The sequence below is a fragment of the Leptonotus elevatus genome, chromosome 3 (genome assembly GCF_054856555.1).
Source record: "Leptonotus elevatus isolate MCC_2025b chromosome 3, RoL_Lele_1.0, whole genome shotgun sequence".
Classification (NCBI taxonomy): domain Eukaryota; kingdom Metazoa; phylum Chordata; class Actinopteri; order Syngnathiformes; family Syngnathidae; genus Leptonotus; species Leptonotus elevatus.
The window spans coordinates 9,968,958-9,986,746 of NC_141241.1; the positions used below are offsets into that span (position 1 = coordinate 9,968,958).

At 41.1% G+C, this 17,789-nt stretch overlaps 1 protein-coding gene across 1 annotated transcript in view; it reads right to left on the reverse strand.

The window, feature by feature from the left end:
* The window catches only part of chrnb4 (cholinergic receptor, nicotinic, beta 4 (neuronal)), a 54,134-nt gene that overhangs the window by 30,632 nt on the left and 5,713 nt on the right, over positions 1-17,789 (reverse strand). The gene's annotated exons all lie outside the window — the stretch shown is intronic.

A 17,789-nucleotide genomic window follows, 5' to 3' on the forward strand; every position in this document is an offset into this window, starting at 1 on the left:
TACCGCACTGTCAACCTTGTTTCCTTGCTGTCCATGTGAAACAGCACTGTCTGAAATCTTTTAGGCTACTCTATGTTTAATTTGGGATGCGGATGCATACCTGGACAGAAGTAGCACTTTTTCTTTTGTTGCAGTAATTTATTTAATTTTAACTTTTGTGGTGTGTTTTATTATGTCTTGAAGGGCCTCTGGGGGCCATCTTCAGTCCATTATTTGTTACAAGGTACACAGTGAAGACAACTAAAGGCCTCAAGGGGCCCAGAGGAACGAAACAGTCCATCTCTATGATTAAAAGTGCCCACATGGAAGTCTCGATGGGCACAGCCTCGAGCACAGACGCTATCGGTGTTTGACGCTGTTCACTGGTCCATCACATTTTTTATTTCTGACTTTCAGTAATTTAAGGAATTATGTTTAGACACTCAATGTGATGTGATAATGCCATATTGATTGTTGTGATATTAAGATAAAAATCTGTCCTAACTTAGTGAGCTGTACAGCATTTTACATTGGAAAAAGCTCATGACGAAACCAGACAAAAATGTCACAAAAAGTATATATAATGAAATGATGAGGATCTCTTATCTGTCGCAATATTGATCAGAATGCTGAGATTTGACGAGTAGGAATTCATACACAATATTAAGTGTTAGAAACGGTGTGTATTATTTAGCACCATCTAGTGGTGAACTAATAATTAATTATAAAATATTATAATAATTTCAATAACATGCAAAAAAAATATGTTCGAACACATCAACTATATATATATATATATAATAAAAATTGTCAGTCTAGTAATCGCTAATTATACTGTATACGTCGCGCTGTGCCCTACAGTAGGCTAACATTTTTCGCCACCATCTCTCGTACCCGAAAGAGAAGAACTTCACAAATGTATTTAGCCTCCGGTGGTGCTTGCAGCTCGTGTTGGACCCGATGGGTCGACCGCTGCTTACTTTCCACAGCTGGGACCTGCAGGTCGTCGTCGAGTCCCATAATCTTGGCTCCCGCCGCTTTGCCCTCGCTAGCTTTTGCTAAATTCTCCCGCTAGCCTTGCTGCTCGTTAGGCGATCTAGCTAGTTCTTGCTAGCTGCTCTTGCTAGCCGCTCCAGCTAGTTCTTGCCAGCTGCCTCAGCTCGTTCTTGTTCGTCACACTCGCCGGCGCTAGATAGCACTAAATAATACACACATGCCCCTTTTAAGAACATTTTGCTGCTGTCTGTTGCGTTGGAAAACTTTAATTTTTTTACACATTCCCACAGGGGCTTGTAGCATTATTTCCTAGTACATTTAATTACACTAATTCCATTGATAGATTCACTTCTTCCAAACAGCCTTTAAAACCGTACGGCATCAGCAGGTGTTTCCTGGTATTAAACTGGTTTTATGGTGGCCTGTGTTGTGAGCCTTGTTAGCATAAATTTAGGAACACAGGCTGCTCTAATGATGTCTGGCTTTGAGGAAGAGCAACTCCCACTGTGACTCTCAACGACCCCATGTCGGGTCGAAGCATCTGGACGCCAATAAACCAGGTGTCCACCCACCCTATAACTTCCCACACCCCCTTTTCGTCAAAAGCTGTCACTATGCGGCAATTCACACGTCACTTAGCATGACTGTCCATCATCAAAGTTTCAAATACAGGCAAAGCTTATTGAATTTAAATGGAAACACTTCGTGGGTGGATCTCATTTTTTTTTCCTCATTCGGGGTAGCCAGATAGCATAAAAGCTTTGTCATCTGTCTCGTCTAATTGCCGTCACACCGTCCTTGGGTTGGACGTTTCAATACCATCAAGCAGACAAGGACGCGAAAATGAAAAGATGCCGGACGAAGGGCAATGAATTGCGAGGGAATTGATAAGACCAAATGTTAGCGTGAAAAGAAAAGCTGACAAGATGGGGAGCCGGCGGTCGTTTACTGTCATCAAAAGGGGGAAGCAGCTGCACCGACAAACGTGTACAAAATTGTTGGTTAACGGAAGAAAAACTCACAGTGGTCACATAAATACCGTAATTTGAATTTGACGCGTAATAATAAACAAAAATGTAATGAAAATTAACCAATGGAAATCAGACATGGCAGTTGAGTTGCCCGTTTATTAGTGGGGGTTTCCATCCGCCCATTATTATTAAAATGTTCAAGAAATGCACAAATGAAACTGAATGGAAACGCTAGAAATTCGAAAAAGGGGCCAAAATTCGCCCCAAAAAGTTTTTCATCCTTCGAGTGTGTAGTTTAGAAGATATACACCTAACCGTTCTCAATAACAGCTCACGGCGACATCGTTCAACATTTAACAACATTTTGACTATTTAAAACACCAATATATATGTTTCTGGCCATTGTTGTAGTGGTTCAAATAGCCGAGTGTCATTCAGTTCATTCTTGATATCCTGTCAATGGGGTTGCCTTTCACCCTATTTCAAACAATCCATTGCTGATAAAAAAAAAAAAATGCGTCCAGTCTGTTAGTGATTAACAATGCAGAATTTCTGCAACCCTGAACAAGATCATTAGTAAAGAAAGTGCTTGATGCGCTTGCTTTTTGTCGATTTTTCACCTTGTGTGTCCTTGCCAGGCTCAAAGGAAGCCGGCATGTCGTTCTGCCTCCCCTGCGCCGACGACGCTTACATCACACCGAGGCTAAATGGATTTCCATTAGCGGGGCTGTGACTTATTCCAGATGCTTACTCAATGCTGTGTGGGCACCGTAGCGGAAAGTTGCCCCGCTAGACCGAACAATAAAAAACAAATATGGCTGCTCAGAGGGGAGCTTGTGTGCGCACACACACACTGACGTCTGAAAGAATTGCGCAAAGTAAGACGGATTGCTGAGAGCCCCGGCTACAAGGCAATAAACGGCAGCTGGACTATTGAAATGCACGCGGTTCGCTGCGCTAGCAACATCTGTTGACTTGGAGGAGCTTAAGGTCGTTATGGATACACCTCATCAGGCGGCCAAAGTCGCACCGGAGGATCGATAAAGAGAAGCATGGATCCCGTTGAAACGGACCATCCGTCTCTCTGCACCACCCTCACGGCGCTCCTCACCGCACACCTATTCCCCCCCCCCCCCCCCCTCCCAAAAGAAACATTTGTCTCTTCTCTCATTAGGCGCTGGATGGTATCTTTATGCCGAATAATGAGACAGAGATAATTAGAAATAGAAGAGATATGTGCAGTATTGTGAGTGTGTGTGTGTGTGTGTGGGGGGGGGGGGGGGGGGGGGTTGCAAAAATAGAGAGAATGTACCGCTAATGAGACAATCAACAGGTTTCATCATCCATCCAGGTAGAAACCAAAAATAATAATTCAGTGAAGTAGTCAATTTTTGTACAAGGGATTAAAATTGAGGGGTACCTTGACTAACATTTTAATTGTGTGAATGCTGAAGCATTCCCACATATGTTATTGTGATTTTTATTCTCCTCACTTTTTTGCCGTGAAACAACTCCCACATAATACTTCCAATTTACACCATTCAAATTTCCACTTGCTTATTGAACTTTCCCCCCATTCATTTTCAATGTGACTGACATTGAACTTTTTCGAACGACATACAGCGATCATCATTGCCAGTTGTCTGATACTGCCCGGTGGTGCAGTTGGTAAAGTGCATTGTCCGTTAACCCGGAGGTTGCAGGTTCGAATCCCACCTCCGACTGTACATTGCAAATATATCCACTGCCGTTATATTAAGTGATATGCAGTACATGTATACCAACTGACTATCATATCAGGAAATGCATTATAATTTCACTGAAATGATCAAAGTCAAGTTAGCTCAGTTGTTAAGAGCATTTGCATGTCACCACGGAGAACCTGGGTTCAAACCTCGCTTGGACCACATTTTAGTACATTTGATGGTTCGATACCAACTGACTATCATATCAGGATATGGATTATAATTTCTTTGAAATTACTAAATCCCAACCTTTGACAAAATGCAGTTCAAGTTTTCATTTAACTACTACTAAAAATGTGTAATTTTCACATAATTGATGTTTCAATTTACTTCATAAGCACATGCATTCGAATCTTAGCTTTCAGCTAATGGCATTCATCACTGTCTAGTTTAATCCACTTAATATGCAAATTTTCTCCATTGAAATATATCCGTATTTATACAAGCTGACGGACTTCCTGGATCTCGGCTAATAGAACCCCTCACCTTCCTAATCTGCCTTATTTCCAGTATCAGCGGGTGTTGTGGTGGTGAGTCTGAGAAGCAAGAAGGCTGGTGACAGATGAACATATGACGTCATTTACCAAACTGATGGATTGGCTTAATAACGCAGAAAAGACTCTGCTCGGCAGGGTTGCATTAGCTCAATGAGCTTCTTTTTTTTTTTTTTGAAAGGCTGGCACAAAACACAATGAATCACCATTTATGGGACTTCTTACCAGAAGCACAAGGTGACCCCCCCCCCCCCACCACCACCACCATAACATTGGCTATATTGAATAGATGCCCTCATGGTTTCATTAACTCATTCACTGCCATTGACGGCTATAGACGTCCAAAATATATTTAAACTATTTCTAGTAGTATAACATTTTTTCCACTTTTGTTAACAAGAGTATGAAAACCTAGGGGAAAAAAATATTGTACATTTTAAACGGATATAAAATTAGTGATTAATTGTGAGTTAACTATTGAAGTCATGCGATTCATTACAATAAAAAAAAATTACGGCCTGACGCGATTAAAAAATGTATTATTAAAAATTAGGGGCGTCAGGTGATTAAAATTTTTAATCATAATTAATTGCATGACTAGGTTCTAGGTTTTCATACTCTTGTTAACAAAAGTGGGGAAAAAAATTTAAACTAATTTTTTTAATTTTTGACGTCTATAGCCGTCAATGGCAGTGAATGAGTTAAGTGACATTGGAATGTTTTCGGAATACCTGCTGAATGATGAACTGTATTAATCCAGCAAATTCATTTATATGATCCCAGTTTCACGACTGCAATCAAGAGAGAATAATTTGTATATATTAAATTAATTAAAAATGTAATTTAATTCAAATACAATTTATAAATAGAAACAATAAATAAATAAATTAGTGCTGTCAAAGTTAAAGTGTTAACTCATTGATTAATCACAAAAAATTAACGCAGTTCTAAAATTTGTGATTAATTGTGAGTTAACTATTGAAGTCATGCGATTAATTATGATTAGAATTTTAATCGCCTGATGCTCCAAATTTTTTAATCTTTTCTTCTTATTTTTAAATCAGTCACTGCCATTGACGACTATAAACGTCAAACATTTATTTTAACTATTTCTATTAAAACCTAGATTTTTTTCCTGTACATTTTGAACAGATATAAAATTTGTGTTTAATCGTGAGTTAACTAGTGAAGTCATGCGATTAATTACGATTATAATTATAAATTATAATGAGCAGCACTGTATTTGTTTAGAGTAATCATGTGGCTGTGACACTTCCTTCCTTACCTCATATGTTGTGTTCAGTAGGCCTCTGTACCATACTGAACAATTTTTAACACAAATATGATTTCCCGTTAAATGCCTAGTTGGTCATGATAAGTGTAATTTGCACCATGAGGAGCTCCTACAGCAGCCCTGTTTCTCCTCAAAGATGGCTAAACAATCTGTGGCCTTCTAAACCAAAACATACTGCCCTTGAAAGAGGTAATTACAACCAGGAAGGTTTTATGTCATCCAGATGCGGCGAAAGATACAGACGACGTTTCAATCACGTTAGCAAAAAGACAGCTTCCAGGTCGCAAGAAAAAAAAAAGAAAAAGTGACATGTCGGGAATCAATTAGCTCCCCGTTGAGCTTTCCTCATTGTCAGATTGGCCGCCGGCCAAGAGGACCTTTGAAGAGAGATAAGGCAGCGCAGCCTCACCAGTCGGATAAGCATCTTATCGGCCTGTCGTCTGCCTCTTGACCTCTTGTACAACACAGCGTTGGACAAGTCCCTGCACACCGTCAAAATCCAGCTTTATTATTTGCTAAGGCGAATAGGGGGGGGAACCACGTATGTAGTATGTTTTTTTTTCTTTCTGATAACATGGCGGCATTAGGTTGCCTTCTCTCCTATCCTGCAGTGAGGTGGAAGATTTGTCCTGTGGCTGCTTTTCCCAAGTCCCATCAATCTGCCGGTGCATTCTCCTCTCAAGGTGGCTCGGCTTTCACCGACAAAAGTAGTCGATAGACCACAGCGACTTGGGACAGGCGCAATTCCATTAAGGAGCTCACCAAAAGAGAGAGAGAGGGTTTATCGCAGGTCATCTATTCTCAATTGTTATGAAGCTATTGGAGGTGTAAAAAAAAAGAAAAAAAAAAGGGGGTGCACTCGCATGTCAGCACTTTCTTTCCTTTTTGCTGCCTAGGTCCCCCGACAGACACTTCCACTACCCGTCACTGAAGCAAAATGCGCGTTCACTCGCCGTTGCAGCCTTGCCCTGTTCAGATCATTAGATGCCCGGCGATGTCAATCACTTTCAATACATCCGTCATTATTAAACCTCTGATACGTCAGAAGCCGGAAATTCCTGATGCAACTTGAACCCCCACATGCCGCGTCAATACCATACACAAAGGACTCATTCACTCGCAGCCATTTTCACTGAAGCAACCCCCCTTCACTCCCGGCTGTTTTACTGGATTTTGACAGATTTTGCAAGGCCCACAGAATATTGTGTTCCATTGCTATAAAAACATGAAACCTACCAAAAGAAAGATTAGAGTCTCTTCTTTCATCGGGGGAAAAAAAGTATTGTTCTATCTGTTTCTGCTTTGCAGCAGTTAGCATTAGAATATAGCTAAGTTTCTGCATTATCTGTTTAGAACTGTGGGTGAATTAGCTTTTTTTCAACATGGCCCTGGTTGATCTCTTGTACTCTGCTGCCACATGCTGGCCGTTATTTGTAACAACTACCATTGCTTTAAGTCACCTCTTCATGTCATAAGCTGCATCAAAGTATTTTATATGCTCTAGCATTAAAAAGCAAACAAATATATGATGAAACATATCCTCTGTTGAAGTCGTCCATTTTGGATTGAAGCTGACATTTTGGGTTCATTTGAGCTCTTTTCAAGGGATTCTTCAAAAACAAATTTGTCCCAGAGATGTTGTCCTATTGTTTCAGTCTTTGCGGCCTGTGCTTCACTGATTCCCATTTTAGTTTTTGTGTGTCTATTGAAACTGATTGCAGTGTCCATTTGGAGAGGGTCAAAGATGCGGAATAATAGCAAGATGTCCTCGCCGTCAACCAAGGAGAGTGACCTTTGAAATAGAGGCCAGTTGCATCTTTTGCACCCGAGTTACTTCCATGACAAGTCCACTGAAAAAGGTCATGAGATAGGAGTGACAGTGAATTTGCTAAGAATTAAGAAGAAGAGTTTTTTTTAATGTATCACTGTCACACAAAAAAAATTGTAAAATTGTGTTGTTTGCCTACTAATTATATTACTGGTTAAACTTTACCATTACATTTATTTGGGACCGAAACTAACTAACACTTGGTTGATCATTTTACTTGAAAATTGAATGGGAAAGCATTTTAGGCAATACTTATTTATTGAAGAAAAATGGTTCGAATAGTAATGGATGGCTGGGTGACATATCTCGTCTAAACATTTTAAAGTGTTTCATACATCCTATGTAGGCCTTGAAACATTGTCACATTAGCTTTGAATCCCCTTTCTATTCGTAGAAAAGTGTGTATCACTACGTTAACAACATTGCTATGCCAAGCTAACCTCATTTTGATTACACGTAAGCCCGTTGAGGAAAAAGTTTCATACATATTCAACAATCTTGCTGCAAATTATAATGAAGCAATAGACTAAGTTTTCCTGCAACACGCTGATTTTTTATTGATGGGCTCGACTTCCACCCTGATGAACCAGACACAGACTGCTGGAGGTTTGATGGATGGTGCCAACTCCCTAACATTATTTAATATATCCTGTCTTTAATGACCTGCTCTTGTATAATTAACTGTGGAGCTCAAGATGAAGTTATAATGACACAAAAAACATCGAGTCCCCCCAACGCTGCGTATCCTCAAATAGCGAGTCTGTGATTTTTTTTTTTTAAGTACCCTAAAAAATTGAAAATGATAACACTTTTTACACTCTATTTTCTCTCTTGCTAAAATTAGCCTGTCTTTAGGGGCCTAGCCTCATTGCTTCTTACTACTAAACCAATGCCAAGTTCGACTGTGGTGACCAAATTTCCAAGTAAATCAATCCCACTGTTACATAACAGTTGGCCTTTTTTTTTTTAAATGTAGCTGAGCTGTATGTGGACCTGCATGATGGCATGGGCTACCCGGAGGATGCTGTGTATGGGGGGGGGGGCTATGATGTATATGTTGTCGTAAGCGTGTACTCAAGAGTAATTGAAACTTTGTTTGTGTAATCCTCCCTTTGCTTGCATACTCTCCCCACATTTATTGAATGCTCTGGTTTTCCCCGTTTGAGTTGGGTAAGTGAGAAATGACTTCCTCTGTCCTTTTTGTGTACCGTGTCCTCCTTCTGTCGGTCCGGCCTCTCTATTAGTCACACACACACACACACACGCTCAAGGAGGCAAGGCGATCCACTCTAATTACCCGACGCTCCCTCCCCGCAACTTGCGTTAATGGCTGCTTCCGGCTTAAGTAGGCTATCTATATGCAAAGTCTCCTCTGATGAGTTTCTTCATTATTTATTCTTAATATATGACTGTAGCACCATTGAGGAGGAGAAGAAGAGGAGGGGTGTTAGCTTTACACAATACGGTCAAGTGGGAATGTCACACACAAGACAGTTTGAACAAAGGGAGAGTAAACGATAGCTTTTTGCTGTGTTGTTCTGCGCGAAGGCACAAACACGGAAAGGGGTGGGAGACTAGTGTGCATTTTTTTTAGGCTTTGGAGGTGGTCTCAGAAGCCTAACAGACACGGGACTGGGACTGTGTCAGTTTATAACGTAATACCCAGACAGAAGTGTGAAGTTCAGCGGCTCCGGTGAACTAACACGCCTGTTTTTTGGAATGTGGGAGGCCAACGTACCCAAAGAAAAGTCATGCAAGCAATAATTTGGTAATACTTCCCTAGAATTCTGCAGAAACCAGAAAGCCTATCACCTTGAGGCAGCCCTTTAAGACTTACCACCCATTTCCAGTGAAACTAGATCTGGTCTGTGGTTGAAGCTCACTCTGCCGACCTCGATCGAAGGCTGAACTAGATCCACAAGTCGTGCACTCTGGAGCCATTAAGATTGCGGTCGACTTGGACAATCCATACATCCATTTTCTATAGCACGTGTCCTTATTAGAGCCACGGGCGAACTGGAGCCTATTACAGCTGACTTTGGCCTAGAGCGTAAGTGTCAAACTCCGGTCCGCGAGGGCCGCAGTCCTGCGGGTTTTGGAGGTTTCCAAACTGATTCCAATCAACAGGATCGTTATCAGGCTTATACGTATCAGCTGTGTTGGAGAAGGCAAACATCCAAAACCTGCAGGACCGGAGTTTGACACCACTGGCCTAGAGGCAGGATACGCCCTGGACTGGTTGCCAGTCAATTGACCTTACCGTGGCACACCCACCAAATGCGACAAGCAGCCCCCTCCGTCATTTACCGGTCAAGATGCATCCACAGTAATGGCAAAGTTGTCAGATCTTCTTTGTGATTTCTCGGTCAGGTATTTTCAGGACGCCGATATTTCTTTTTGAAGCAAGCAGAGGAGGCTTTACTTTTTTTAGTGAAGGGTATCTTACTATCTTCACTCCCTCACCATACAATTTTGCCCCAAAACAAAGGATATACACATCACTGCTGCAGAAGTCAGAAAAAGACAGTCACCTCACTCACTTTGACTGATTGTCGAATTTTTGGACATAGTTATTGTCAAGCAGGGTAAGAATGAATGTATATTGCCTCATAGTTTCAACGTTTTGTTGGCATTAATAATAAATAGTAAGCCAACAAACGCGTGGACGATTAGCTACCCGGAGCTATTGTTAGCCTTTGGCTAAAAACAACGATGGAGAAGATTACCTTAGTGCAGACACTTTTCTGGTAATTTTGGAGAAATTCAACTGGTCGTGTGGTCTTCCACAAAGTTTGATCCAGCGCAGACATTCTTCGTAGTTGTTTGAGGGTTTAGGGAAGGGAATAAATCGGACACGGTAATCACTCTTACACAAGCTGTGACTTGGACAACAGCCATCCGTGCAATTTTTTTGGCTCATGTCCTTATTTGCGCCACATGTGAGCTGGACCTTATCCCAGCTGATTCCGGAGGAGAGTTGGGGTACACTCCAGACCGGTCGTCAATCAATTGCAAAGATTTGAGTATGAATTGTGGATCATGCATAGGAATTATCCAGCATGTTTTTCCAAAGGTACAGTTTTGTGTGGCTTTTGATTGGCGGACAGCACATGGAATACCAAGTTCACCTTCCTTTCATGGAAAGGCCCGCTGACATCTAACGGCGGTGATTAGTTGCATCTTGTTCCATTACACTCGTAATGCTTCCTCTGTCCATTAAGTGTATTTGATTTCCCACTGAGGGGGCAGGAGGGCAGCTTCTGCAAGCATCTCTTCCACCGATGCCCCCGGCAATTATACAATTACGCCCGCAGACGTTGTCAGACCTCATTTCTGAAAGAGGCTCGAGCAGCAGCCCCTTGGAGAGTAATATTCATTCATATTCACCTGCCCGGATATAAGGATTCTAAAATGCTGGATGACAAAATGGCCACGGCAGCACATTACAAAGCCTTGGTCTCCGGGAATTCATCTTTAGAGTTGAGGTCAAAGGGGTAAACGTTTATAGGATAAAGGGATTCTTTAAAGTTTTTGCATAGTGGCAATGCAGTGGATCAATGCACTGCATACAAAACGACTACCTAACCTGGACCATTCATTTCCTCCTTTGACTTTGAAACCAAAATGTCTGATCAAAATCATTTGTTCCTGAGTCCAAATTCTTGCCTTTAAAAAATGCTTTAAATGTGCTGATAATCCTTACTTAATGTTTTGTTCACTGTTTGCAGAAGTGATCAGTCACACTTTGTACAAATAGCTGGGTCCCTGATGAAGTGCTGCCTCCATGAGTGAAAATACAATCAATGCACATACACATGGACACCTACTATTGAAGTGGATGGCGGTTTCAAAGTGCTCCATTTTAGCAAAGTGCTCCATTTTAGCACCGTACTGTCTCCTATCCGATCCTTAGCATGAGAGCCTGCTCTTGCCATTTCTACAAACAACTGTGTTGTTTCGTTGAGCTTCGAGGTGGCACAGCATCCAATTAGCTATATTTCATGTGTCGCTTCACATTAGCGAGACCTTTGCCAAAGTGCGACAACAGTGGCGAGAAAAGTGACAGATAAACAGGCGGCGACGGGTGAGGAGATAAAGAGATAATTGAGATAATGCTGATGCAAAAGAGGGGGAAACATGATGCTGTGATGTTAATGGCGGAAGGTGAGAGGGCAGTACGTAATTTCATTGATAAAATGTGACTAAACTTGTGATGACAGGACCACTCTTAACAGTGTTTTACTGTTAAAAATATAGAGCCCAAAGGTGGTGGTTTATGTGATTTAGAAAAATCTATCTGCAACTCCCATGGTGCACTTAAGGTGCCTATAACGTTGTCTCACGCAGCCGAGCTGAGGGTTTAACATTCACTTGGGTGTCATTTGTGTCTACATTGTCAAACCCAAGCAGACATCTTTTACAGCGTGACCTTCTCTAAAGCCAAACTACCTTCTTCTTCCCTCACTTTTTTTTAGCTTTTAACCTCCATCTGATTACATTTTCTATTCTTACCCCATGGCATTCATTCCACTCACCAACTTTAATGCCGCTAAGTGAAGCAATTAAAAGAGTATTATTGTAATACGATTTTATTATTGCATTTCTGCAATCAACCATATAACAAACCATGTAATCAGCTAAAATAAAGAGATTTTTTCTCTCCACTGCACCTCAGTTGGATTTATCACTGCTCATTCTTGTCTTCCCCTTGAAGTAAGAAATAAAAAACAGCAACAAACCAACCAAAAAGTGCAAGAATTAAACCGCCAATAAAAAAAAACAATTACCAACCAAAACACAACCTAACTCAGCAATTAACTGACAAACAGAAAAAGCAAGCAACCAAAAATACATCTAAACTAATAACCAAAAGACTAACTCACCAACAAACTCACCAAACTTAAAATAAAATGAACTAACCAATCCTAAAACTGACTAATGAAGAACCTATCATATTAAAAAAAATAATAAAAAATGAAAGACATTTTTTTTAAGTAATTTGCCAACTGATGACCAAAAAACAAAAACTAACCAAGCAACCTACTGCCAAAAAAGAACAATAAAATTAAAACAAAGTAAACTAACCCACTAAATATTCCCCCCCCCACACACACACACAAAACCTACCCACCAAATACACCAATAAACAACAAAACAAAAAAGTAACAAACCAACCAAATTACTGACTCTCAATAAAATTGCAACCAACGCAAAAAAATCTAAACGACTCACCAAGTAACCAACCATGAAAGAAACCAACCATGAAAGAAAAACTGACCAACCAACCATCCCTCCAAAATACATTTTTGTTTTTGTGGTGCACTAACAAACCAATCAAGCATACAAACAAACAAACAGCTATGCCTCCATAATATCCCGCCTCTCAATTGACATCGAGGTAAATAAAAAAAGCCAAACCAAATGATCGTCCAGAGAGCTTTAAAGCTTTTCTTTACCCTGGGCAAGGTGATGAGTTGCCAGGTGGTAGGAAGTGCAAACATGTCAGAATGGGAAACATCTTGATTGCCTCTCAAAGATGCACATGGGGCTGCCCAGCTACCAATATGCCTCAGACAAGACATTCTCCCTCCATAGGGGACAAAATGCGAATATACTGTATGTATATGGCAACATGTACTTCTTGCACAATGCTCCTGATATTTAAACCCCAAAATGTGAAAAGCATGAAACAGGATAAAGAGTACATTACTATAGTGTAAATCATTTAGTATTTTCCCTGCGATCGGCGATCATTCACACTGAGTGAATACCTGACACCGCAGAAAGGGCTGACATCACTCTGGTCGTAATGTAATTTCACTTATGGAGTCCATCAGTGTGCGAATCCAGCTGCTTACACACATTGTGTCAATGTCAGCACAATACACTTTAATAATCCATTAGGATCTACCGCCGAGCACGGGCCCGCGTTCCCCACAGCAAAGTCAATCTTCAAGCGAATGTTAAGTGTGCGTCACGGCCGTCCATTCCCCTTATAACATGGCAACTAAGTGTGAGTTCAGGACTGAGAAATGATGGCAAAATGTGTGGTCAACAAAAAGCAGGAAATAATCCTGGATGTCCACATTATCAACATCAAGCTCGCGTTCTTCCTCGGCCAATACGTTATAGTATGTTAAGAGATTCTCACTGAGAGTGTCCAATTTCCCAGCTAAGCTTCCCATCGCAAGTTTCTGTACATTTACTGCTCATTTTGCTTCCCTTTTACAACCCCAGTTGCACCGTTTGGTCCGTTTACAACCTCTGCCTGTCCCACAATTGCACCAATTTACAACGGCGTAATCTTTACATACAGTTACGACACACTCGCGTCACAACTTAACGGCGTCGTGCGAGCCCGGCTGGTAGTTAGTGAGCGTTTTATCGTTGTGAATGTTTCCTCTCGGTGTCATACAGAAGCATCGGTGTATAAGGAGGGAATGAGCCTCGAAAGGCTTTCGTCCGGTCTGCTTGCCCGTCATTTTCTGGGGTAATTACACCTCAAATTGGAGAATCCGAGAGCAGCGCAGCGCAATTTCTCCACATGCCCCCTCATGTCAACACCCACACACATATATAAACATATATAAACCACATTTTCTTGCATTTTCCTCTTCCCCCAGCTTGTCTTTTCCCATTTCTGTCTCTGACCAGCTCTGTATCCATTAGGTGTGACATTCCATTCACATTCTTAATCACCTCTCTATTGGTTTTGTCCTTCCCCAGCACAAATAACTTCCTATGTGATGCTGGTGAAGCCACACATCATCTGATAAGAAGCACGAAACAGGTGCAGTAACACGATCTATGGTTGTGGGGTTCACGTTAACACCATCTGTAAATAAAGATAGAAATGTTAGGCTTTCTCACACTTAAATATACTACACTACCCCCTACCACCAAAATATGGGACAATTCCGTAATTTTATAGGGTAAACAAAAACCTTTGGGTTTGACATCAATAGGATCATGAGATCTACATTTCGTTTCGGTATCTCGATGTGATATTCACCTGAGAAGATAACACCTTGTTCCGCGCTGCCCAGAACACTCCATTACGTGGTGCCTGCTCTTCACTACATTACAGTATACAATAAATGGGTTGTGCTACTAAGTGCAGTGTGAAAAGGGCTTTACACTACAGCATGAGCTGAAGATGCACTTCCAAACATCCGCACAATGGCGTTATGTCAAATAGTGTTAGGAATGATGTGTTTGTTGTTAACGTAGTTATTGTTTCTTAATAGTAGTAGTAGTTGTGTATGTGTTTTTGTCATGTTTCGGTTCTGTGGGGGTTGAATTTTTGTTTGTTATGGGCGTGTTGTGTGTTAAGGTTGGGACCAACAGTCTGACTATATTGACCAACTAGGTGCAGGCTGTTATAATTTTTTTTTAAAAAAGATCATACTACAGATAGGACTGACATTTATCATTGACACGGTAACGTGCATATGGAACGGTGCGTCACCATGCATCTCTGCCTGTATTATGACAGAGGGTGGTTTCACAATTCCCATACAATAACCAATGTTTAACAGGTCATGTCATGCCTCATTTGTCGCCGCTCATATCACACATGCCAGAAAGCCACTGCCTAGAACATAGAATTTTAAACAATAGATAGCGCCAAATATGTGTGCTCATCTTTAAATTTGGGATTTTTCCCCTCAGATGACTACATTTACACTTATTACAGTATATGTATAACCAACATGAAAACCCAGAGAGCAGTGATTCATGCAGTAGCCTACAACCATTTGGAACGTCCTTAAGAAGACAAAAGTTGATGACAGAAATCTTCAGTCTGCTGGATCGGGTGACTCATTTCCAAAATGACCATTTTATTTCCATTACACAGATTCCTTCATGTTTAATAAGAGGTGACATTTTATAATTTGCTGATAATTCGGCAGTCATATTGATGCAACCCAATTATCTGCATGCATTTTCTTCCCCACGTTTGTCACTGGCAACAACGGGGGACCGTTTTTCAGCGTTGAAGCATCTCTGCCGGTGGTGACGGCCGTTCAATGGGGCACAAACAGCCAACAGGCAGGCAGGTGGTGAGATGGCTCCCGTTATCAGGCGGATGTCTTTGTCTGTGTCCTTGGAGGCGAGCAGTCAGGTATGGATGGGAGAGAGGGAGGGAAGAGGGGAAGGGAGGATGGGCTTGCATTCTCATTCCTGTCACATCTGTGATGGGTGGGAAAGGTGGAAGAAGGTGTGTGAGGGGGAGGGGGGGGGGGGGCACATGAGAGGGGCTCAGCAGGGGCTGGGGCAGGAGGTTGAGGAGAGGCTAAAAGACGTTAAGATCTTGACAGATGCTTGAAAATAAATAAATTCCCGGTTGGGGTAGGGCGATAGCCTTGACAAATAATCTCAGGGTTTTTTCTACCAACAATCTGATGTCCAAATTGAATGTATTTTTTTTTAAAAAGCCATTGTCTTTATATTCTCTAAAGTTTTGGTCTGTAAAAAGTGGGTCTGAATGAAAGGAAGGATGGTATCAACTCTGCAGGAAGGAAGTAAAAGATGCTAGGAGAAAAGCTGTGAATATAACCAAATGAAAACATTTAGATGTGTATGCATTTATTGAGGTAAAAGGTAGGGTTTTCAAAAATAAAAGCTTGTTATTTAATGAAACAGGATGTATTTAAAAAATGGGCTAACCTCATGTTGCACTCTCATAATGCGTACATGCACTCCTTGTCCATCAATTCCCTTTTGTCTTCTCGGTGTCACTCTGTTTGGCTTATGATCTCAAGCAGAATGAGTCACTGATCAATACCCTAATAGACACCCTCTCTCCCCCAATCAGCTTGATCAAAACGCCTGCTTGAACCCGCACTGCACTTTTGCCGTCCACCACAAAAAAAAAAAAAACGCATTGATGGGACGTAAGCCTAAAGTGAGATGTGGAGAATCCCAACGTTCACATTATTGATCCAGAGCTAAATGGCCCAAAAAGCCTCCCTGGCGTCATTTTACCATTAATACCTAATGGCTTTCCGTGCACACACGCACACGCACACGCACACGTACACACACACAGATATAGATGGACACTTATGAAAAAGTATACATCCGCTATTGTGTTACTATTGAAACGATTAGCAGAAAGGTAATCAGCAAGAGTACCACAGGTGGTGTGCTTAAAAGCCTCCAATGCAAAGGAAGACAACAAAGCAATTAGTGGGCTTGTATAAAATCATTAATGTGTTTCACTGTAGCATCGCTCCTTATTAAAAGTGAGCATTTATTTTACACACTGTGCCAGTTTGCATTTAATAACATCAAATTGGCCAAAAAGATGGAAGCTATTGACCCATAAATAAAAAAGAATACTAGCTTATGTTAGAGCTATAAAATGGATATTCAAGTGCTTCAGTGGTTGCACGCAATCCTTTATGGAACACTGCTTAAATTATTATTTGCTCACAGTTTTATTATTTTCAGTCAATAGCCCAAAATGTTCTCAGTTTTCAGTGCATTCTCCTCATTTACTTGAATACGATGATGGTTTGTTGTTTTAAATATGTTGGTATTATAGTCAAGTTTAGTTGGTTAGGGTCAGTGTGTTAGGTTAGGAGGTTATTTTTTAATAGTTACGGTTAGTGGGTTGGGGGTTCGGTTTGGTGTCACTGTTTGTTGGTTCAGGAAAGAGTTAAAGCATTATAGGGTTAGCGTTAATGTGTAAGTAAGTTAAGGTAAAAGGTTTACCGGGTTACAGTTAGAATTAGTGGCTTGGGTTTACGGGTTTGCTCGGTTAATGTTAATGGATTAAGGGTGATGGTTAGACATAGTGGGTTGGGGTTACATTGGTTAAGGTAAAGGTTTAGGCTCAGTGTGTTAATGTTAACAGGTTGGGGTTAGGTTTCTAGTGTTATGTTCGATTTAGGGTTGATGTATTGTTGGGTTACTGGGTTAATGGAAGGTTGATGGGGTTATGGCTTGGATTAAACCCTAGGTTTATGGTTAGAGTGTTGGTGTTAGGGTTGTGGGGGTCACAGTTGCATTTATGGGTTATGGTCAAGTTCAGTGGGTAAGGATTGGTGGGGCGGGGTTAGTAGGTTCTGGTTAAAGTTAGTTACTGGATTAAGGTAATGATTTAGGGTTATGATAAAAGTGTGGGTTAGGGTGAAGGTTAGGGGGTTCCAGTCAAATGGAGTCAAATGAGTAAGGGTTATACTAAGGCTTAAGAGGTTATTGTTAGTGAGTTAGGTTCAGTATTAGACTTTAATTACCATTAATTAAAGTCTAATACTGAACCTAACTCAGGCTTAGAATCCAAGCTTTTATTCACACAGCATGTCAGAGGGAAGATATTTGTTGGCGCTTGTTGGCATCTATGCATACTGATGAAGTTTGTGGATCAAAAACTGTCTTCAGAAGTCCTGACCTCTGTGGTACTTTGTCAGGGCTGCAAATCAGACCTGGGTTTGGAAGGTGAGCGCGAGCTGACAGAAGGAGCCAATTAGCATG